Source organism: Gorilla gorilla, chromosome 2, assembly GCF_029281585.2.
Source record: "Gorilla gorilla gorilla isolate KB3781 chromosome 2, NHGRI_mGorGor1-v2.1_pri, whole genome shotgun sequence".
NCBI lineage: Eukaryota > Metazoa > Chordata > Mammalia > Primates > Hominidae > Gorilla > Gorilla gorilla.
The window spans coordinates 96,734,647-96,759,942 of record NC_086017.1 but is presented as its reverse complement, the minus strand read 5'-3'; the positions used below and the strand labels follow the sequence as shown (position 1 = coordinate 96,759,942).

Here is a 25,296-nt window from a genome sequence, read left to right as displayed (position 1 = left end):
TGTTCCAGAATGTGATTCTGAAAGGAGGTGCTAGCCTGGCTTCCTGGGTCGAGTAGGGGCTTATAAAGCTGTGAAACTTACTTTTTTCTTGCATCAGGACTTCTTTCGGTCCTGGATAAATATTATTAAAGATATATGCTTAAAATATTCTTAACACTAGGATTTGTGCATGTGTTTTCTTTCTCAGGAAAGCTATAAAGAGCGAAAATTTTGCTGTAAGTTTCCCTGTGTCCTCTCTCCCTCTCTCCCTTCCCCATCCCCTGAAACTAAAAAGAATGTTAAATGCCCGTTTTTCCAGCGGACCTTATCTATGCTCCCGATTCCAATTCGTTTTAAACATACCTTGTAAAGTCCCGTGAGATCCTGTCTCCTTTGCCATGCCGCTGCAAGGTCATAAAGTAGATAAAACCTAAGTTGCAATTCCAGTTTTCCTCAAAATCTAAGACATGTCACAAAATAATTTACAGCCTTTGTTTCTCGCTCTAGTAACATCTTCCTGCCGCATGTATTTTCCGCCTTAAAGAGTTTAAAAGGCAATCACCCAAAACCAACAATGGCTACCCACTAAAGACCCCGTCCACGCTGTAGAAGTTTTGTGCTGTCACTCTGTTCAATAAAGCCTGCAGCTTTTTTTTCTCTTAGTCTGTGTCTCCATCACTCGCCCCAAGCAGCCGCCACACCAATTCTTTGGCATGGCTAAGGCAAGAACATTTTGGCAAGCCAGCCAGGAGATCCAGGAAAGGTATCTAGGTTGTCACACGGTGAGTATGATCGGACCTCTTTGGCTTGCTGTTCTGTCCTGTCCTTCCTTAGAATTCAGAGGCTAAATACCAGGCACCTGTATTAAGGCCACTTAAAGGCGATTAACGAGGCCGCCGGACTAAAGACACAGGTGTCAGGCTGTCTGGAAAAGGGCTCTCTAACAACCCCCTACCCTTCAGGGTTAGGAGCATTAGTTAGCCTGGACTCAGTTCTAACTCTTTCGCTTTCCATGGTGGTCCTGAAGTACACCCCGCAGTGCTCACCGGATGTCTTAGTCTCCCAGAGATCCTGGTTGAGACCATGGCCCCACCAGAGGCTCCCCCTGCAGGGGGTCATCTTCTGACCCCTGCCTCCTAGGTCCTAGGTCCTAATGTCCACCAGCTAGACTTCTTTCCTCATCTGATAAGCAAGATTCTTCCCTTTAGGCGGGATCAAGATTCCCTGTTTAGAAGTCTTAAATTCTTGAGGTGACACCCAGAAGATCCCTGTTTACAATGCCCTCCAAGGTTTAGGCAAGTGTCGCCATTTGATGGCTATTTTGAAGGGCCAGTTACCCACCATAGTTTATGGTCCCCTACATCAGGACAATCTAAAGATAGGTCTGTAATTTTCTAGTGGATAGTAGAAGCCTTACAGCATTTCCTCCGTTGCTCCCCAGATAGACTTTCCCCTTCCTTGGGGCCTCTCAAGTACAATCTGTGGTGCATAAGTACAGCTCTTAGAGCCGTTAAATTGTTGTTTCAATCATTCAGTAATTAGTATTGGAAGGAAGAAAATATAGTCAGTTAGGACACGGGATACTAGTACTGCCTTGAGAGAGGGGCTTACTCCTTTAATGGCAAGTGAGGACAAAAGGCTAGAGTACAGCAGCTGTTCTCTCAGCCCTGGCCTAGAGGACACCCACCACCCCCTTTAAGTTTACTATGCCTCCTGTCGCTAATTCAGAGATTTCTCCTTGAAGGACAGTTTTATGGCCAGGCCCACGTAAATTAGGCCTTGGTATGCAAGCATCAGTGGTACCCCCAACCCAGGCCCTGCCACCCTGGAACAGGTAGGATGCATTAGTAATAGGACTACAATAAATCCAACAGTCCTTGTGCCCCGTTTAGTGGTCAATAGGCACATGGCAGGGGCAAGGGAAGTTTTCATCCCGCTGGTAAGCATGGTTAAATCCGGTAGATGGAGAGCTCAGGAAAAGCGGCCATGAGCTTTGAGCACAATGAGACCTGACCCTACGCCCTAGAGGAAAACAAGTCCCAGGACCAACCAGGGGTGTGGGCATCCCTGTGTTTAAAATTCCAGATAGGCACCACACCTTCAAAACCGGACACTCCTTTAAGATGTATCCTGAATAACTGGGACAAATTTGACCCTGAAACCTTCAAAAAAAAAAGTGGCTGATTTTCTTCCGTATCACTGCCTGGCCACAGTATTCCTTACAAAATAGAGAAACTTGCCCTCTAAAGGAAGTATTAATTATAACACCCGTCTACAACTAGATCTTTTCTGTAAACAGAAAGGTGAATAGAGTAAAGTCCCTTATGTATAAGCTTTCTTTACCCTTCGTAACAATACTGCCCTGTGCTAAGCCTGCAAGTTTTGCCTAAATGACAGAGGCCCACAATTGCCTCCATACTCACGGCCTCTTCCCTCAGCCCCACTCTCCTCCCCCACTGACTCTCCTCCATGCGGCCCCACCAAAGTGTTAAAGGCACACCGGAAAGAAAACACAAACTCCACAAGCCAGGCACCCAAAGTATGTTCCTTATGAACAGTAGGAGGAGAATTTAAGCCCATTCAAGTGCATGCCCCCTTCTCACTCTCAGATTTAAAACAAATAAAGGCAGATTTAAAGAAATTCTCAGATGATCCTGATAACTATATAGCTGTCCTGCAAGGATTAAGGCAGTCCTTTAATCTAACATAGAGCGATATCATGTTACTTCGTGATCAGACCTTAAGTCCTACTGAAAAAAAAAAAGCAGCTTTAGCAGCAGCAGCCCAGCAGTTTAAAGATCTGTAGCACCTTAGCCAGGTAAACAATCTAACGGCCCTAGAAGAAACGGAAAAACTCCCCACAGGGCAACAGGCAGTCCCCACTATAGACCCTCATTAGGATACTGACTCAGATCATAGAGATTAGAGCCTCAGGCATTTGCTAACTTGCATTTTAGAAAGGTTGAGAAAGACTAAGAAAAACCCTATGAACTACTCAAAGCTATCCACAATTATGCAAGGAAAAAAGAAAACCCCTCCACTTTTCTAGGATGGCTAAAGGAGGCCCTAAGAAAGTACACCTCCCTAACTCCAGATTCTGTAAAAGGCCAACTTATTTTAAAGAATAAATTTATCACCCAATCAGCAGCTGACATTAGGAGAAAAGTCTGCTTTAAGCCCAGAACAAAATTTGGAGACATTATTAAAGCTGGCAACCTCGGTGTTCTATAACAAGGACCAAGAAGAATAGGCCAAAAAGGAAAAGCGAGATAAGAGAAAGGCTGCAGCCTTAGTCATGGCCCTCAGACAGGCAGACCTTGGTGGCTCAGAGGGAACCAAGAGAGGGGCAGGCCAATTGCCTAGTAAGGCTTATTATCAGTGCAGTTTGCAAGGAGACTTTAAGAAAGATTGTCCAACCAGAAACAAACTGCCCGCTCGCCCACGTCCAGTGTGCCAAGGTAATCACGGGAAGGTGCACCGCCCCAAAAGACAAAGGCCCTCTAGGCCAGAAGCACCCAATCAGATGATTCAGCAACAGGATTAAAGGTGCCCAGGGCAAGCTCCAGTTCATGCCATCACCCCCACAGAGACCCAGGTAAGTTTGACCATTAAAGGCCAGGAAGCAGACTTCCTCCTGAACACTAGCACGGCCTTCTCAGTTTTAATCTCCTGCCCCAAACGACTGTCCTCAAAGTCCGTTACTATCCGAAGACTCTTAAGACAGCCTGTAACTAGGTGTTTCTCTTGCCTCCTCAGCTGCAATTAAGAGACTTTGCTCTTTTCATGTGCCTTTCTTTTTATTCCCGAAAGTCCCACATCCTTATTAAGAAAGAACATATTAGCCAAAGTTGAGGCTATTAGCTACATAAATATAAAGAATAAATTGCCCATCTATTGTCCCCTACTTAAAAAAACAATCAACCCTGAAGTCTAGGCCTTAAAAGGACAATTTAGAAAGGCAAAGAATGCCCATCCAGTTCAAATCAGGCTAAAAGACCTCAGCACTTTTCCTTATCAAAGGCAATATCCCTTAAGGCCTGAAGCTCACGGAGGATTACAAGATATTGTTAGACATTTAAAAGCTCAAGGCTTAGTAAAAAAATCTAGCAGTTCTTGCAACACCCCAATCCTAAGAATCCAAAAACCAAATAGTAGAGACTAGTGCAAGACCTCAGAATCATCAATAAGGCAGTAATTCCTTTAAATCCTGCTGTACCCAACCTCTATACACTACTCTCTCAGATATCAAAAAAAGCAAAATAGTTCACTGTTCTAGACCTCAAAGATGCCTTCTTCTGCATTCCCCTGCACTCTAACTCCCAGTTCATGTTGCTATTTCGTTAACCAATCAGAAATCATTACTAAAAAGGTCAAAGAAATAAGAAAACAGATAGAAAGTAAAAAAAAAAAGGAGCTTAAACACTCAAGACCCTAGAATATGTTGAACCAATAGATACCTTAGCTCCTCCCTTTCTAGGCCCTGTAACAGCCATCCTACTATTACTTGCCTTTAGGCCTTGCATTTTTAACCTCCTTGTCAAATTTGTTTCCTCCAAGATCGAGGCCATCAAGCTACAAATAGTCTTACAAACGGAACCTCAAATGAGCTCAACTCACGGCTTCTACTGAGGACCCCTGGATTGACCCGATGGTCCTTCACTAGCCTAGAAAGTTGCCCTCTGAAAGACATCACAACTGCAAGGCCCCTTCTTCGCCCCTAACCAGCAGGAAGTAGCCAGAACGACCACCACCCAGTTCCCAACAGCGGTTAACGTGTTCTGTTTAGAGGGGGGACTGAGAGGAGGTGCTAGCCGGGCTTCCTGGGGCTCAGAAAGCTGTGAAACTCACTCATTTCCTGCATCAGGATTTCCTTCGGTCCTGGATAAATAATATTAAAGATATATGCTTAAAATTTTCCTAACACCAGGATTTGTGTGTGTGTTTTCTTCCCCAAGAAAGCTATAAACAGCGAATATTTTGCTCTAAGCATCCCTGTGTCCTCTCTCCCTTTCTCCCTTCCCTCTCCCCTGAAACTAAAAAGAATGTTAAATGCCCATTTCTCTGTGACCAGCAGAACTTATCTATGCTCCTGATTCCAATTCCTTGTAAACATACTTTGTAAAGTTCTGTAAGATCCTGTCTCCTTTGCCATGCTGCTGCAAAGTCATAAAGTAAATAAAACCTAACTTGCCATTCCAGTTTTCCTCAAAATCTAAGACATATCACAAAATAATTTACTGCCTTTGTTTCTCGCTCTAGTAACATCTTCCCGCTGCACGTAGTTCCACCTTAAAGAGTTTAAAAGGCAATCACCCAAAACCAACAGTGTCCACCTGCTCAGGATCCCTTCCACGCTGTAGAATTTTTGTACTGTCACTCTGCTCAATAAAGCCTACAGCTTTTTTTCTGTTAGTCTGTGTCTCCATCACTCACCCCAAGCAGCCGCCACACCAATTCTTTGGCGTGGCTAATGCAAGAACCTTTACCATTACAATTCTTCAAGTTTTGTTCTTTTTGCTTAGGATATCTTTGATTATTCCGGGTCTTTTGAGGTTCCATATACATTTTAGGATTATTTTTCTATTTTTCTAAAGAATGCCATTGATATTTTGATAGACATTGCATCGAATCCCAAAGATTGCTTTGGGTATTATGAACATTTTAACAATGTTAATTCTTCTAATCCATGAATATAAAATACTTTTCCATTTTTGGTTCCCTCTTCAATTTCCCTTATTAGTTTTCTGTACTTTCCATTATAGAGATCTTTCACTTCTTTGGTCAGTTCCTAGCTATTTAGTTTTATGTATGGCCATTGTAAATGGGATTACTTTTTTATTTCTTTTTCACGTTGTTTATTGTCAACATATAGAAATGGTACTGATTTTTGTATGTTGATTTTGCATCCACAAACTTTACTGAATTTGTCTATCAATTCTTATAGTTTTTCTTGTGGAGTCTTAGGTTTTTCTAAATATAAGATCATATCATCTGCAAGCAAGGATAATTTGACTTTTTTCTTTCCAATTTGGATGCCCTTTATTTCATTCTCTTTTCTGATTGTTCCAGCTAGAACTTCCAGTAGTATGTTGAGTAACATTGATGGCAGTGGGCATCCTTGTCATGTTCCAGATCTTAGAGAAAAGGCTTTTTAAGTTTGTAATCATTCATTATGGTACTACTGGTGGGTCTGTTGTATATGGCTTTCATTATGTTGAGGTATGTTCCTTCTATCCCCAGTTTCTTGAGGGTTTTTTCATGAAGTTATGTTGAATTTTATCAAATACTTTTTCATCATCAATTAAAATGGTCACATGGTTTTTATCCTTTATTCTGTTGATATGGTGTATAATTAATTTTGAGCTTTGCTTTTGCTTTTCTAGATATTTTAGATGCATCATATGGTTTTTATCCTTCATTCTGTTGATATGATGTATCATGTTGATTGATTTGTGCATGTTTAATCACCCTTGCATCCCAGAGATAAATCCCACTTGCTCATGATGGATCATCTTTCTAATACATTGTTTAATTTTGTTTGCTAGTACTTTGTTGAGGATTTCTGCATCAATATTCATCAGTGTTACTGCCTTGTAGATTTCTTTCATTCATGTGTCTTTGTCTGGTTTTAGTATCAGGGTAATATGGGCCTCATAAAATGAGTTTGGAAGTATTCCCTCCTCCTCTATTTTTTGGAATAGTTTGAATTGTATTAGTATTAGATATTTTTTAAATGTTTGGTAGAATATAGCAATGAAGCCATCAGGTCCTGGGCTTTTCTTTAGTGGAAGACTTTTTATCATAGCTTTGATCACGTTACTTGTTACTGGTCTGTTCAGGTGTTGGATTATTTTTTTCCTGATTCAATCTTGGTAGGTTGTATATATCTAGGAATTTGTCCATTTCTTCTAGATTTTCCAATTTTTTGGCATATAGTTGCTCAGAGTAGCCCCTAATAATCCTTGAATTTCTGCAGTAACATTTGCAATGTCTCCTTTTTCCTGATTTTGTTTATTTGGATCTTCTCACTTTTTTTCTTAGTCTGGCTAAAAGTTTGCCACTTTTGTTTAACTTTTCAAAAACCAACTTTTTGTTTCACTAATCTTTTGTATTTTCTTTTCATGTCAATTTCATTTCTTTCACCTCTCATCTTCATTATTTCTTTTCTTCTACTAATTTTGAGCTTGGTTTGTTCTTGCTTTTCTATATCTTTTAGATGCATTCTTACATTGTTTATTTGAAAATTTTCCTCTTTTTTGAGGTAAGCACTTATAAATTTTCCTCTTATTACTGCTTTTGCTGTATCCCATACATCTTGGTATGTTATGTTTCCATTATTATTTGCTTCAAGAAATTTTTCAATTTACTTCTTAATATTTTCATTGACCCACTGGACATTCAGGAGCATATTCTTTAATTTTCATGTATTTGTATATTATCCTAAATTCCTCTTTTAATAATTTCTAGTTTTGTTCCATTTTGGTCAGAGAAGATGCTTGATATTATTTCAATTTATTTGAAAGTCTTAAGACTTACTTTGTGACCTAACATATAGTGTCTCCTTGAGAATAATCCACATGCTGAGAAAAATAATGTGTATTTTGCAGCTCTTGGATAAATGTTCTGTAAATATCTATTAGATCTGTTTGGTCTATACTGCAGATGAAGTCCAACATTTCTTTGTTGATTCTTTCTGGAAGTTCTGTCCAATGGTGAAAGTGGGGTGTTGAAGTCTCCAGCTATTATTGTATTGGGACCTATCTCTCTCTTTAGCTCCAATAATGTTTCCTTTATATATCTGGGTGCTCCTGTCTTGGGTGCATATATATTTAAAATTGTTATATCTTTTTGCTGAATTGACCCTTTACCACTATGTAGTGACCTTCTTCATCTCTTCTTATTGTTTTTGTCTTGTACTCTATTTTGTCTAAGTATAGTGACTCCTGCTCTTTTTTGGTTTTCATTGGCATGGAATACCTTTTTCAATCTCTGCATTTTCAGTCTATATGTGTCTTTATAGTTGAAGTGTATTTCTTGTGGGCAAAAGATCAATGAGTCTTGTTATTTTATCCATTCAGCCAGTCTATGTCTCTTGGTTAGAGACTCTAGTCCACTTACAATCAGTTATTAATGATAAGTAAAAGAACTTACTTTTGCTGTTTTATTATTTGTTTTCTGGTTGTTTTGTGGTCTTCTCTTCCTTCTTTTTCTTTCTGATCGAAGTACTCCCTTTAGCATTTCTTGTAGGACTGGTCTGGTATTGATGAAATCCCTCAGCTTTTGTTTGTCTGGGAGAGTCTTTATTTCTCCTTCATGTTTGAAAGATATGTTCACTGGATATACTATTCCAGGGTAAAACTTTATTTCTTCAGCACTTTAAATGTGTCATGCCACTCTATCCTGGCCTGTAAGGTTTCCACTGAAAAGTCTGCTGCCAGACATATTGCAGCTCCATTTTGTAATTTGTTTCTTTTCTCTTGCTGCTTTTAGGGTCCTTTCTTTATCCTTGATCTTTGGGATTTTGAGGTAGTCTTCTTTGTGTTAAATCTGCTTGTTGTTCTATAACCTTCTTGTACTTGGATATTGATATCCTTCTCTAGGTTTGGGAAGTTCTTTTTTATCTTTTTGAATAAACTTTCTAAATCTATCTCTTTCTCTACCTACTCTTTAAGGCCAATAACTCTTAGATTTGCCCATTTGGAGCTATTTTCTAAATCCCGTAGGCATACTTAATTGCTTTTTATTCTTTTTCTTTTGTCTCCTCTGACTGTGTGTTTTCTAATAGCCTGTCTTCAAGCTCAAGCTCACTCATTCTTTCTTTTGCTTGATCCATTCTGCAATTAAAGGACTCTGATGCATTCTACAGTATGCCAATTGCATTTCAGCTCCAGAATTTCTGTTTACTTTTTAAATTTTATTTCCATCTATTTGTTACATTTATCTTATAGAATTCTGAATTCCTCTTTTGTGTTATCTTGAATTTCCTTGAGTTTCCTCAATGCAGCTATTTTGAATTATCTGCCAAAAAGGTCACATATCTCTGTTTCTCCAGATTGGTCCCTGATGTCTTATTTAGTTCATTTTTTGAGGTTATTTTTTCATCAATGGTGTTGATATTAGTACATGTTCTTCAATGTCTGACCATTGAAGAGTTAGGTGTTTATTGTAGTCGTCTCTGTATGGCGTTATTTGTAGCCATCCTTCTTTTGAACGCTTTCCAGATATTTGAAATGACTTGGGTGTTGTGATCTAAGCTATTTCTGCTTTAGAGGGCAGCCAAAGCCCAGTAATGCCGTGGTTCTTGCAGACTCATAGAGGCACCTCCTTGAAGGTCATGGACAAGACCCAGGAGAATTCTTTGGATTACCAGGAAGATACTCTTGTTCTCTTTCCTTACTTGCTCCCAAACATACAGTCTCTGTCTCTGTTCTAAGTCACCTAAAGCTGGGGATGGAGGGACACGAGAACCCCTGTGGTCATCATCACTATTACTGCACTGGGTCAGATCCAAAGCCAGTACAGCCCTGGGTCTCACCCAAGGCCTACTGTAACCACTCCCTGGCTACTGCCCATGTTTGCTCAAGGCCCTGGGGCTCTACAGTCAGCCCCAGGTGGCAAAGCCAACCGAGTCGATGTTCTTCCCTTCAAGGCAGCGAGGTCCCCCAGGCCTCAGGTTGGTCCGGAAGTGTTTTCAGGAGTCAGGGACTATAGTCAAAAACCTACCTGGTGTTCTATTGTATTGCAGCTGAGCTGACACTCAAACCAGAAGATGCAGTTCTTCCTACTCTTCCCTCCCTTTTCCAAAGGCAAAGAAGCCTTACCCCATATCCACTGCCATCCCTGGCCATGAGGTGTATTGCCAAACTACATCCATGTTCCCTTAAGGCCCAAGGCCTCTCTTATGTCGGCTTGTAGGGAACGTTGACTGGTCTGGGACTCACCCTTCAGGGTACTGGGCTTCCCTCTGGTCCATAGCAGGTCCAGAAATGCCATCCAAGTATCAAGTCTTGAAACTGAGAACCCCAAGAGCCTGCTTGGTGTGATACCCTCCTGTGGCAGTGTTGTTGGCACCCAAAGTGCAACACAAAGTCCCTTTTACTTTTCCCTCTGCTCTTCTCAAGCAGAAGGAATTTTGCCCCATAGCCACCATGACTGGTAATGTTCTGACTCTTATCTGAAGCCAGAAAGTCTCAGAAGCTCACCAAAGCCCTTAATGTAGTACCTGGGTATCGCTGATATTATTCAGGGCCCAAGGGCTATTCAGGTTAGCAGGTGATAAATGCTAGCAGGACTGGGTCCATTCCTTCAAGGCAAAGGGTTTCCTTCTGGCCCAGAGTGTGTCTAAAAATGTTGTCTGGGAGCTAGAGAGACAGAGAATTTTCTGAAATTGTCTAATAAATAGTTTTTAAAAGCTGATTTGATACTTAAAGTAGTAGAAAAGAAAGCAACTAACAATACAGGACTCTACGTCCTTTAACATAGCTTTTTTTTTTTTTTTGACAGAGTCTCACTCCATCACCCAGGCTGGAGTGCAGTGGCTCTCTTGGCTCACTGCAACCTCTGCTGCCCAGGTTCAAGCAAGTCCCCTGCCTCAGCTTCCCAAGTAGCTGGGATTACAGGCACCTGCCACCATGCCCAGCTAATTTTTGTGTGTGTGTGTGTTTTTAGTAGAGACAGGGTTTCACCATCTTGGACAGGTTGATCTTGAACTCCTGACCTCGTGATCCACCTGCCTTGGCCTCCCAAAGTGCTGGGATTATCAGCATAAGCCACTGCGCCCGGCTTAAAATAACTTTAATAAATTAAGATAGTAAATATATTTAAAGAAAATAAATTCAAAATATGAGAGAAATTTTCACCAACTGACAGGCACTAAGGAATACTAAATGAAGTCTCTAGGCAGAAGGAAAATTATTTCGTACAAAAAACAAAATTTGTAGAAACAAATGAAAATCAACTGAAAATGTAAATAGAAGAGTAAATACAAATTGATATTAACTGAATGTGAAGCCCTAAAGGATAATATTAATATCTCGTGTTGTTTAAAATCTATAGAATAAGAAGCCTCCAAACTATTTTCAAGAGTGGCACTTTAAAGAGTACCACTTTGTTTCCTCCATTAGTGTATAAGCGATACTGTTTCTCTGCATCCTTGTCAACATTTGATGTCATCCCTGTTTTCTACTTTTGTCATTCTGATAGGTATCCAGTAGTATCTCATTGTGGTTTACATTTTATTTACCTAATGGTAAATGCTATTAAATATCTTTTCACGTGTGTTTTTCTTGCCACTTTTATAACTTTTCCACTAAAATGTCTGTTTCTGTAATTTGTTTTCTAATTGGCTTGATTATTGTTGAATTTTGATAATGCTTTAATAAATTACAAATACAAGTCCTTTGCCAATTATGTGTTTTTTACATATTTTTGCCTAGTCTGTACCTCGTTGTTCTTGGCAAGGCTTTTGCAGAAGAAAAGTTTTTAATTTAGATAGGGTCCAAATTTTCCTTTTCTTTTTCTTTTTCTTTTCTTTTCTTTTTTTTTTTTTTTTTTGAGACGGAGTCTTGCTCTGTCACCCAGGCCAGAGTGCAGTGGTGCGATCTCGGCTCACTGCAAGCTCTGCCTCCTAGGTTCACGCCATTCTCCTGCCTCAGCCTCCTGAGTAGCTGGGACTACAGGCGCCCGCCACCACGCCTGGCTAGTGTTTTTGTATTTTTAGTATAGACGAGTTTTCACTGTGTTAGCCAGCATGGTCTCGATCTCCTGACCTCGTGATCCACCTGCCTTGGCCTCCCAAAGTGCTGGGATTACAAGCGTGAGCCACCACGTCCAGCCTAATTTTCTTTTAAGAATCATTCTTTTGGTGTTAAGTTCAAGATTTCTTCACCAAATCTTAGTTCCCAAAGATTTTCTCTATAGTTTTCCTAAAAAAGATATGTACTTTAACATTTTTAAATTTAAGTCTATGATGAATTTTCAGTTAATTTTTGTATGGAGTGTGAGGTTGAGGTTAGGGTTCTTTTACAGCTTACCATATGACATAGCAGTTGCATTTTTGCAACTTTTGGCATTATTTCAGTCAGCTTAGGCTGCCATAACAAAATATCAGAGACTTGGTGGCTTAAACAAAAGGATTTATATCTTATTATTCTGAGGTCTGTGAAGTCCACAGTCAAGATGCCAGCTGCTTCAGATCCCTGGTGGGGCTCTCTTCCTGGCTTACTGATGACCAGCTTCTTGCTGTATCTTCACATGTCAGAAACAGAGAAAGCAAGTGCCTTGTTGTCTGTTCGTATAAGGGAACTGATTCTATCATGAGGTATCCACTCTCATGACGTGATCTAAACATGATTACCTCTCAAATGCTCCACGTCCTAATAAGAACTTTGAGAGGACACAAACATTCAGTTCATAATAATTATTTTTTCCAGGAAAATGAAAACTTATGTTTACTTTAAAACCCATGTTTTAAAGTAGTTTAAATGTTCATTGTAGTTTTATTATAAAAGCACCACACTGGAAACAATTCAAATGTCCTTCAGTGGGTGAATGATTAATCAACTCTGCTACATCCATACTACAGAATACTAGTAATAGAAAGGAGAGGACTATTAATATATAAAATGACCTGATAAATCTCAAAGGCATTGCACCAAGTGACAAAAGTCCATTTTAAAAAGTTACGTATGGTGTAATTCCATTTATATAACATTCTTGAACTGACAAAATTATAGAGATGCTAAGAAAATTACTGGTTGCCAGGAACTAAGGACCAAGGGATAGAGGCAAAGATTGATATGGCTATCAAAAAGAATCCTTGTGAAGATTGTACAGTTCTCTATCTTAACCCAGGCGGTTACATAGATTATACATGTAACAAATTTGTGTAGAACTAAATGTGTATATGCATGCAAGTAAATTTGAGAAAATACTAATAAAGTTGGTGTACTATACCAATGTCAATTTTCTAATAGTAATATTTTACTATTGTTATGTTAGATGTTAGCACTGGGATAAACTGAGTAACGGGTACAGTAAACCTCCCTCTATTATTTCCCAAAGTTTTGTGTAAATCAATAATTATTTCAAGATAAAATAATACACACACAGAATGAAAATACAGAAAAATATAGAATTAAAATATAGAAAGACAGTAATTTAAAAAGAGAAAAGTAAACCAAGTGGAAAGATAGAAATGAAAATAAAGTTTACAATAGTGACTGATAAAAAAATAACAACAATCAGAGCATAGCAGAAAGAATTAAAATCAGTAAAAGTTGCTTCTCTGATACACAATGGATTTATAAAATTTTGTTAAGACTGATTAAGAATTTAAAAAATACAAAATCAATATTAGGAATTAAAAACAGGAACATTACTATATATAGTCTAAATGTTAATAATATAATAAAGAGACATAATGAGCAACTTGATGCTACACATTAGTGAAAAAGCATTCTTAGAAAACCTTAACTTACTCAAATGATACAGAAGATAATTTAAAAATCTGAATAGTCTTGGATCTATGAAAAAATTGAAATGTCTAACTAAAAGCGTTTTCACAGGTAAAATGTTATGATCAACTGGCTTCACTGATAAATTTGACTAATTATAACATAAGACATAGAAGGAGGGACAAGATGGCTATGACTAGACACAGACAGGAAGTACTGCTCCAACAAAGAGAGAGCAAAAATTTGAATAAACCAACATAATTTGAATAGATCTTCAGAGAGAAATTGGCAAGAGGGGGATGGAGACACAGCGCAGACACTGAGGCTGAAGAGGGAGGAAGCTAGCAACCCTCCATGGGGTACCCAAACACTAGGGCTAGTTCCAAGATCCAAATGGTTCATAAGGAAGGGGTGAATGAATGAATCGTGGGGCTTTCCACTGTTGCCAAGGATCTCTGGGAATCTAGCTAGAGGTGAGTGCACAACCCCAGTGGACATTTGATCTGGCAGGAGGATCTTCTAGGAGAGCAGACAGAGACAGGGCTTCAACTGGTGTGGAGCCAGGGGCCTTTGTATCCAAAAGCACTCATTTCCTCATTTCCCTCTAAGAAGCTCTAGCCCCAACTAATCACTAAGCCAGGAGGAAGTGGGCCTAATTCCTCCATGAGACTGAAGCACATTTGTTCTGCAGACCCTCCTGCTCAGCAGTCCCTCCCAGGGTCCCTGTATGTCTCCCCTCAGGAGTATGTAGACAGGGCAGCCTCTGCTGCCCAGCTTGGGTGAACTCTTTTACCTGAACACATTTTTGGTGGCCTGGGAAAATTTCAGATCCCACAGCTTACCTGGAACCTAACCGTGAGAGTCTAGATGGTGGAACTGCAAGCCAGTCTTGGTGCTCCAGGGCTGCAGTGAACAGGTCAGGAGTGCTAAGCCAGCACCCAAGCAGAGGATCAGCCCACATTCTCAGAGCTCTGAGAGGAGTGAGATGCATAGGTTTGTTGGCTGGCATAGGAATGGGGCATGCCCTCCTCCACAGGGATGGTCTAGAAAGGATATGCCCTATCTCCCTGCTGCAGCCTCTGCCTGAGGGAACCCTGTGGCCTTGAACACCTACCAAAAGAATTGCAGGAACATTGCTAGTGATGGGAGGGACCTCATCCAAGGCCCAGGAGTAGACCTGTGAGGGGGTCACCTCTCTCTCTTGTGAACTTCACAGCACAACTGCAAACATGAGGAAATACAAAGAAGTCATGTAGGCGGGTAAGAGCATATCAACCACCCATTACTCCTAAGTGCCATCTACTGGATTGCAGCCTAAGGTCCAACACTAAAAATATTTTGCTTATATAGCCCCCTGCAAAAACAAGGGCAATAATTCAATCACAAATAAAAACCTTGTACAGAGCCTTGGCCAGTTGAAAACATCTGGAAGGACTTTAACTGACTTTACCCAACTTACAGCCCAGTTAAAGAAATAACACCCTTCCCAGGTGAGACAGAATCACCTCAAGAACTCTGGAAATTAAAAAACCCAGAGTGTCCTCTTACTTTGAAACAAGTTCACTATGTCCCCAGCAATGATTCTTAACCAGTCTGAAATAATGAAAACGACAGGCATTGAATTCTGTCTGGAATCTGGATGGAAAAGAAGTATATCAATATTCAGGAGAAAGTTGAAACCCAATCCAAGAAATCCAGTAAAATAATCCAAGAGCTGAATGTTGAAACTGCCATTTTAAGAAGAACCAAACTAAGAGTGCAATGGCTCATGCTTGTAATCCCACTACTTTAAGAGGCTGAGGCAAAAGGCCCAAGAGTTTGAGACCATCCTGGGAAATATTGTGAGACTCCCTCTCTACAGAAAATTTTGTAAAAACTAGATGGGTGTGGTGGCATGTGCCTGTGGTCCCACCTACCCAGGAGACTAAGGTGGGTGAATCACTTGAGCCCAGGAAGTTGAGGCTGTAGTGAGCTATTGTCATGCCACAGCACACCAGCCTGGGCAACAGAGAGAGACCCTGTCTCAAACAAACAAACAAACAAGAACAAAACTGAACTTCTACAGCTAAAATATCTACTATAAGCATTTCATTATACAATTGGAAGTATTAACAGCAGAATACACCAAACTGAAGAAAGAATCTCAGAGCTTAAAGATGAAACCTTCAGATAATATTAGACAATAATAAAGCAAAAAGAATTTTAAAATGAAACAGAACATCTGAAAAATATGGGATCATGTACAGGAACCACATGTAGGACTCATTGACATCCCTCAGAGAGGAGAGAGAATAAGCAGCTTGAAAAACATATTTGAGAATATTGTCCAGGAAAATGTCCTTAATTTCACTAGAGAGGGTGACATGCAAATTCAAGAAATACAGAGGACCCCAACTAGATACTATACAAGACAACAAGACATCAGATTAGCCAGGGTCAATGCAAAATAAACAATCTTAAAGGCAGCTAAAGAGAAGAGAAGAGTCAGGTCATATATAGAGTGATGTCTATCAGGATAGAAGCAGACATCTCGACATAAACTTTACCTCTAATGTCTAGTAAGACATTAGAGGCCTATTTTCAGTGTTGTTAAGAAAAGAAATTCGAACCAAGAATTTCATTTTCTGCAAAACCAGGCTTCATATCTGAAGGATAAATAAAATACTTCTTAGACAAGCAAACACAGAGGAAATTCATTTCAACTAGACCAGTTTTACCTAAGACCTCTATCTAGGATCTCTCCTTTAAGAAGTCCTTAACGGAATGCTAAACATGGAATCAAAAGAATAACATCTACAACCACAAAAACACACTTACACACATACCCCACAGACACTATAAAGCAACTACACAAGCCTCCATAACAATGAGCTAAAAACACAATGACAGGATCAAAATCTCACATGTCAATACTAACTCTGAATGTAAATGGCCTAAATGCTCCACTAACAAGACAGATTGACATGCCGGACAAAAAGAGAAGACCCAACAACCATTTGGTGTCTTCAAGAGACCCATCTCACATGTAACAACATCCACAGGCTCAAAGTAAAGTGACGGAGAAAGATTTACCATGCCAACAGAAAGGAAAAAGTGGCAGCAGTCATTTTTCTTGTATCAGATAAAACAAACTTTAAACCAGTAACAATTAAGATGAACAAAGCAGGATATTACATAATGATAAAGGATACAATCCAACATCAAGACTTAACTATCCTAAATATATATGCACCCAATAATGGAGCACCCAGATTCATAAAACAAATTCTTCTTGACCAGAAAAGACTTAGACAGTCACACAATATAGTGGAAGACTTCAGCACACCACCTACAGTGTTAGACAAATCAGCGAGGCAGATAACTAACAACAAAACTCTTAAACTTGACACTTACCCAGTTGGACCTGATAGACATCTACAGATCACTTCATCCAACAGTCACAGAATATACATTCTTCTCATCTGCAAACGGAACATATTCTAATATCAACCACATTCTCAGTCATAAAGCAAGTCTCAATAAATTCAAATACACTGAAATTATACCAAGCACACTCTTGGACTACAGTTCAATGGAAACAGAAATCAATATCAAGAACATTTATCAAACTACTTAAAAACATGGAAATTAAATAACTTGCTCCTGAATAACTTTTGGGTGAACACTGAAATTGAGCAGAAATCAGAAAATTATTTGAAATGAATAAAAATAGGAATGCAACTTAACAAAATTTTGGGGATGCAGCTAAAGCAGTGTTAAAAGGAAAGTTCATAGCACTGAACACCTTCATCAAAAAGTTAGAAAGATCTCAAATTAACAATCCAATATTGCACCTAAAGGAACTAGAAAAAAAAACCCAAAGCTAGCAGAAGAAATAACTAAAATTAGAGATGATCTGAATGAATTTGAGATGCAAAAATCCATACACAAGATGAATGAAACCAAGAAACATACTTTCTTCAAAAGAATAAACTAGATTAATAGACTGCTAGCTAGATTAACAAAGAAAAATAAGAGAGAAGATCCATTAACTACAATCAGAAATGGCAAAGATGACATTACAACTGATACAAAAGTTCCTCAGAGACTACTCTGAACAACTCTATGCCAGAAATTCAAAAATCTAGAGGGAATGGATGAATTCCTTGAAACACACAATATCCCAAGATTGGATCAGGAAGACATTGAAACACTGAATACAGCAATATTGAGTTCTGAAATTGAATCAGTGATTTAAAAACCCACTAACCAAAAAAAGACCTGGGACATTTGGATTCACAGATGAATTCTACCTGACATACAAAGAAGGCCTGGTACAAATTCTACTGAAACTACTCCAAAAAATTGAGAAAGAGAGGCTCCTACTCAACTCATTCTTTGAAGCCAGCATCATCCTGATAGCAAAATCTGGCAGAGACACAATAAGAAAAGAAAACTTCAGGCCAATATCCCTGATGAACATAGACACAAAAATCCTCCACAAAATACTGGCAAACCAAATCCAGCAGCACATCAAAAACTTAATAAAGCACAATCAAATAGGCTTTATTCCTGGGATACAAGGCAAGTTCAACATACACAAATCAATAAATCTGACTCACCATATGAACATAATTAAAAGCAAAAATCATATGATCATCTCAATAGACATAGAAAAACCTTTTGATAAAGTCCACCATCCATTTATGATTATTAAAAAACCCTAAACAAACTAGGCATTGACAAAACATATCTTGAAATAATAAGTCATCCATAGCATACCCATAGCCACCATTACACTAAATGAGCAAAATCTGGAAACATTCCCCTTGAGAACTGGAACAAAACAAGGATGCCCACTCTCACCATTCTGATTCAACATAGTACTGGAAGTACTACCAAGAAAAATCAGGCAAAAGAAAGATATAAAAAGCATCCAATTAGGAAAGAAGAAGTCAAACTATCTCTCTTCATGAATGATATAATTTTATACCTAGAAGACCCAAGAGACTTCACCAAAAGGCTCCTAGAACTTATATACAACTTTAGTAAAATTTCAGGATACAAAATCAATGTACATAACATCCAGGCTAAGAATCAAATCAAGGACACAGTCCTATTTACAATAGCCACAAAGAAAATTAAATACATAGGAATAGAACTAACAAAGTAGGTGAAAGATCTCTACAAACCACTGTTGAAAGAAATCAGAGATGAAGTGAACAAATGAAAAAAACATTTCATGTTCATGAATTGAATGAATCAATACCATTAAAATGGCCATACTACCCAGAGCAGTTTATAGATTCAATGCTATTTCTTTCAAACTACCAATGTCATTCTTCACAGAATTAGAAAGAAACTATTCTAAAATTCATATGACTCCAAACAGAGCCCAAATACCCAAAGCAATCCTAAGCAAAAGGAACCAAGCTGGAGGTGTCACAGTACCCAACTTCAAACTATACTATAAAGCTACAGTAACCAAAACAGCATGATAGTGGTACAAAAACAGACACATAGGCCAATGAAACAGGAAAAAAAAAAAAACCTCACAAATAAAGCTATACACCCACACCCATCTGATCTTCAACAAGGCCTAAACAGAAACAAACAATAAGGAAAGAACACCCTATTCTATAAATGGCACTGAGATAACTGGCTAGCCATATGCCAAAGATTGAAACTGGACAACTACCTTTCACCATATACAGAAATTAACTAAAGATGAATGACAAATTTAGATGTAAGACCATAAACTATAAAAACCCTAGAAGAAAACCTAGGAAGTATCCTTCATGACATTGGCCTTGGGAAAGAATTTTTGGCTAAATCTCCAAAAGCAATTGCAACAACACCAAAAATTTACAAGTGGGACTTAATTAAACTAAAGAACCTCTGCACAGCAAAATTAATACCAAAATAACCTACAAAATGGAAGAAGATATTTACAAACTTTATATTTGACCAAGGTTTAATATCCAGAATCTGTAAAGATCTTAAACAAATCAAAAGCAAAAAAAAAAAAAAAAATCTTATTAAAAAATGGGGCAAGTTGCAGTGGCTCACGCCTGTAATCCCAGCACTTTGAGAGGCCGAGGCTAGTGGATCACAAGGTCAGGAGTTCAAGACCAGCCTGGTCAATATGGTAAAACACTTTCTCTACTAAAAATACAAAAATTAGCCAGGCGTGGTGGTGGGCACCTGCAGTCCCAGCTACTTGGGAGGCTGAGGCAGAAGAATCGCTTGAACCCAGGATGCAGAGGTTGCAGTGAGCCGAGATTGTGCCACTGCACCCCAGCTGGGTGACAGAGCAAAACTCCATCTCAAAAAACAAACAAACAAAACAAAACAAAAAGAAACAAAAAATGGGCAAAGGACATAAACAGACACTTTTCAAAAGAAGACCTACAAGAAGCCAAGAAACACGAAAAAATGCCCAACATAACTAATCACCAGAGAAATGCAAATCAAAACCACAATGAAATACTATCTCATGCCAGTGAGCATGGTTAATCTTAAAAAGTCAAAAAAACAACAGTTGCTGGAGATGCTGCAGAGAAAAGCCAATGCTTACACAGTGTTGCTGGGAATGTAAATTAGTCCGGCCACTGTAAAAAGCAGTGCAAAGATGTCTCAAATAATTTAGAACTACTATTCGACTCAGCAATCCCATTACTGGGTATGTATTCAAAGGAAAATAAATCATTGTACCCCAAAAATTCATGCACTTGTGTTTTCATGGCAGTGTTGTTCACAATAGCAAAGATGTGGAATCAATCTAGGTGCCCAATAATGTTGGATTGGATAAAGAAAATGTGATACATGTATACCATGAAATACTACACAGTCATTAAAAGTAATTAAATCGTGTCCTTTTCAGCAACACTGATGCAGCTAGAGGCCATCATTTTAAACAAACTAATGCAGGAACAGAAAACCAAATACCACATGTTCTCACTTATAAGTGGGAGCTAAACATTGAGCACACATGGACATAAACATGGGAATAAGACACTGATGACTCCCGGGGAGAGAGGGAGGTAGAGGTCTGTGGATCGAAACACTACCTATTGGGTACTATGCTCACTACATGGGTATTGGGATCTGCACCCCAAACCTGAACATCATACAATATACCCATGTAACAAACCTGAACTTGTACCCCCTGTATCTAAAATAAAAGTTGAAAATAAAAGAGAAAGGGCGGTACCTATGCATAATAGAATATGATCCAGCCACAGAAAACAATGAGATCCTGTCATTTGCAACAACGTGGATGGAAGTGGAGTACACTATGTTAAGTGAAATAAGCCAGGCACACAAAGGTAATCTTTGCATGTTATCACTCATATGTGGAAACTAAAAATTAAAACAATTGAACTCATGGAGACAGAGAGTAGAATGATGATTACCAGAAGCAGGAAAGGCTAGTGGGATGAAGTGGAGAGAAGCAGGAATGGTTAATGGATGTATTCATCTGTTCTCACATTGCTATAAGTTCCCAGTAAGTTCCTCATTTCCATCTGAGACTTCATCAGCCTGACCATCTCTGTCCATATCACTATCAGCATTTTGGTCACAACTATTTAACAAGTGTCTAGGAAGTTCCAAACTTTTCCTCATCTTCCTATCTTCTTCTGAGCCTTCCACACTCTTCCAATCTCTGCCTGTTACCCAGTTCCAAAGTCACTTCCATATTTTCAAGTATCTTTATAACAATACCCTGCCCCCAGTACCAATTTTCTGTATTAGTCCGTTCTTGCATTGCTGTAAAGAAATGCAAGGTTTGATTGTTTCATGCTGCATGTTTCCTTAGGCAGTGCAGAAATCATGATGGCTTCTGGGGAGGCCTCAGGAAATTTTCAATCACGGTGGAAGGCAAAGGAGTAGCATGCATGTCTTACGTGGCTGGAGAAGGAGGAAGAGTCGAGAGCAGGGAGGTGCTACACACTTTTAACCTATCAGATCTTGTGAGAGCTCTATCATGAGAATAGTGCTAGGGGGATGGTGGTAAACCCTTAGAAACTGTCCCCACAATCCAATTACCTCCCACTAGGCTCCACCTCCAGCACTGGGGATTACATTTAAACATGAGATTTGGGTGGGGACACAGATTCAAACAATACCAATGGCTATAAATATATAGTTAAAACAAAAAAGTAATATCTAGTATTTAATAATACAGTGGGGTGACTATAGTCAACAATAATTTATTGTACATTTAAAAATAACTAGAAGAGTATAATTGGAATGATTGTAGCACAAATAATAAAGGCTTGAGGTGATGGGTATCCCATTTATCCTGATGTTATTATACATTGCATGCCTGTAACAAAATATCTCATATACCAATAGATATATGCACTTCTATGTACACATAAAAATAAATTTAAAAGTATATACATGATTTTTTCAGGATATAAACAATGTTGCATAATTCTCAACTTAATTCATGAGACAAGTATAACCAATAACAGAACCTGATGAGGACGTTACAAGAAAGAAAAACATAGACCAATCTGTCTCATAATATGAAGCGAAAAATCCAAAAGACGATACTGAGGAGCTAAATCTAGAAACATTTTTTAAAAACATGTTTAAAAATACTATTTTATTTTCTATTGCTATCCATAATGATGTGGATTAATCTCACAAATATATTGTTGAGAAAAAGAGGACATAAAATTAAATAATACATACTGTGTAGTTTATGTATGATATAAACACAGAGAAAGCCTATCTATGGCTTTTAATGTCAGATTTTTTATAACCACTATGAAGAAGTAGAAAATAATGATTGAAAGAAATCACAAAGGGACTTTTAGAAATACAGTAAATTTCGTTACTGGCCTGGGGTAGTGGTTACATAAATGTGAACAATGCTATGCTATATTACACTTTACTTAAAATAGTTTAAAAATTAAATTAAAAAATATAAGTACTGTTTGCCTACAAAACCTGGCAAGCATTTACTTCCATTGAAGAGAAAGTGAGTCAAATGTTATACGACATTGCTGCGAGGTAGTGCATTAAGACAAATGTTTTTTGAGAAAAAAAAATCAGTTCAGGAATATATTGAAGTGATGGATTTAAATAAGTTGTTCTTAAGATGATGTTCTAGTATCCCCCCAAAAAATGTTCCTTAGGCTGTTGGAGATTGGCACCAAAATAAGAACTTAAACATGCTTTTTATAAGTGGCATGTAAAAAAGTATATAAGTAAAAGTTGAGAAAGTATGCTTTTGAATCCTTCCTCTAGGGCAGAAAAGGAAAGCAAGTCAGCAAAGGAACCATTTCTTAAAATCAAATTAAAAGTAAAACAACTATAATTTATTACTCTTTACTTAAACTCTAAGTTGCTAACCAACTAATGAAGTTTGGGTTGAGAGTTTCTCAGTGGAATGTGGGCTGTGTACATTGGAAGATATCAAATGACATGAGTCCTGTGTTCTGCTTGCCCAGTGACTGGTCCTGGCAGTGAGTAGCATGGATTTTAGAGAAAAAATACAGGTTATTTGTCATCCCAGAAGACTTCTTGGAAGACTAAGGAATTATTTGAAAGGAGTGCTATTAAATATATAAGAAGAATTCTAAGATCATGCAGATGATGTTCTGCTAAATTTTGTTTGTGGGGCAGGAAGTGGTACAATCATACTAGTGAACATAGTTCATATTAAGAACAGTGGGAAATTAAGTTTGCAAAAGACTATTAAAAATAGATGCTGGAATATTCTAGTTTTAGCAATTCTCTGTCTTGCCAGCCTCATGTATTATTTTAGTAAAAATATCAATTGCTTATTGAATGGTGGGCACAGTGGAACCCACTTTTGCAAAAGTGTCTTTTTTTAACGTAAAGCAGAATTATTAATTCTTTTTATCACTTTCCTTCCATATATCATGCTGGATATTACTTATTTTCTCACTAGACTCTCATAGATCTTATCTGTCTTCAGGGTACAGTGGGGAAAGATGGTGTGGAAGAAAATAAAAGAAAATAACAACCTTTCTTTATAAGTTTCATGCTCCCAGGACTAAAATCTCCTCTCTGTAGAAAGTCTGCTTTCATGGAGGGGGATTAGAGCAAACCTTTCATCTTCCAGGGCTCCACGGGCTGCATCCTCTGCTTTCAGGGTCTTAATGTTATTGGCATCTGTTGTGTTCTGGTCACTGGTTATATTTGTCCAAATATCCACCTAGAATCAGTAGTTTTTCAAGGGATTTTAAAAATTTCTTCTCAACTGTCTCCACCTACCAATTTTTTTTAAAAGATCACTTATCAAGATTATTTTAAAACTCTGTCTCATTTTTCTAAATATTATCTCTGGACCTCTAGCTGAAAGATCAGAGTACAAAAAGGCCTTCATGATTGTCTTCACATTTTCTCCCAGCTTCTTCTTGAACACCCTCCTTGTATGAATAGGATTGACGTTTATGTAAAATTACTGCAACAGAGGGATGCTGAAAAGCTTTCTAAATTTAGATGTCTTTGTTTGCTTATTTTATTTGGCAAATAAAAGAAGAGAAGAAATGGAAAGATCATCCTTATTTGCTAACACCCACAATAGCCATTTTGTTTCTCAAAAGTGGAGGTCTATTTAATAACGTTTTCTGTGGAGTGACTCTACGGCCCTGCTATCATTGCAAAAGTCTCATGTATATGACACTTAACTCCAAATTTGAGATCAAATATATTAAAAGTTTAAACTGTAGCCCTCTCAATAAACATGTTGAACTGATCCACACTGCAGTGGCCTCTCTTTTTCTCAAAAAAGCAAAATGTGAGTATAGACACCAAACGTAAGTCAGTTTTTCATCTTTGAGCTCATTCTCATTGTTTAGTACAATCAATAGTGATTCTGAGGGATAGCATACCCATTAAATTGCTGATGATACCATTTTGTGGACAGGTGAAATGTAGTAGATAATATTTCAACAACGATAACAAAAAATGTTACAATGAAATTAAATTCAGTAAAATGAAGATAAGTTTTTAAAATGTAAGTAGTATTTAATGGTATAAGTTTAAGTCAATGCTCTCAAAGAGAAGAAAACCAATAATGGGAACCAGTAGATACCACAAGGCATGCTGCATGGCAAGATCGACGTGAGTATTTGTTTTTCCTTTTTTTCATTTATTCACTCATTTAATGTATGTAGCTAGGAAAGATCATTAAATTGAAGCTTGTTTTACCAAAATACCAGGGTTTGGTCTAGGTACTGCTGCTCCCTGCACAGAAAGCCAATGACTGAGACAGGTGCTGCAGCTGAGGAGATGGGAGCTCAGCCTCAAATCCATCTCCCCGACTGACTAAAACTAGGGGTTTATATAGCGTGGAAGAAATGTAACAATGTGTAAGAAAACAAAAGCTGGGGGACTGGGGGAAAGGAGGGATCTGGCGCTCTGATCTTGTACAACTCAGTAGTTGGCCAATCATTCAGAGTCATTTTTCACCATTTTAAAGCATTTTATTTTAAACTCAAAGCAATCTGGGAAAACGGAAAGGTATTAAGAATCATCACTGTTTCTGGCTTGAGTTACTGTAATCACTTACTAACATACTCAGGACAGAGTAATACATTTAAATACCCACTCCTGGACATGCTGTGCTATTTGAGAATGTTCAATAGACCATCAGTCTAAAGCCCCTGTGCATCCTTCTATGAAAATACTGCACAGTAATTATCTTGTCACATGTCTTTCCTTACCATGAACCTTTTGAGGGAGATTATCTAACCAGCATATTGCTGGCATCTACCTCCATGTCTGACACATGGTAGTTGCTCAAACTTAATAATAAATTTAAAGATGATTAACATTTGACTTAGAGAAATTGATTTAATACCTTTAACATTTTTTTCCAAACTATAACTGCACAACTCAG

The 25,296-nt window shown here is 38.3% G+C and overlaps 1 long non-coding RNA gene across 2 annotated transcripts in view; it reads right to left on the bottom strand.

Moving 5' to 3' along the window:
• The window catches only part of LOC109026230 (uncharacterized), a 64,793-nt gene that overhangs the window by 26,886 nt on the left and 12,611 nt on the right, over window positions 1-25,296 (bottom strand). Inside the window, exon 2 of one of the 2 annotated variants that reach the window (XR_008678035.2) lies at window positions 16,827-16,894. The exons of the other annotated variant lie outside the window; for it this stretch is intronic. This is a non-coding gene — a long non-coding RNA (uncharacterized lncRNA). The remainder of the gene's footprint in view (window positions 1-16,826; window positions 16,895-25,296) is intronic. 2 annotated transcript variants of the gene reach the window in all.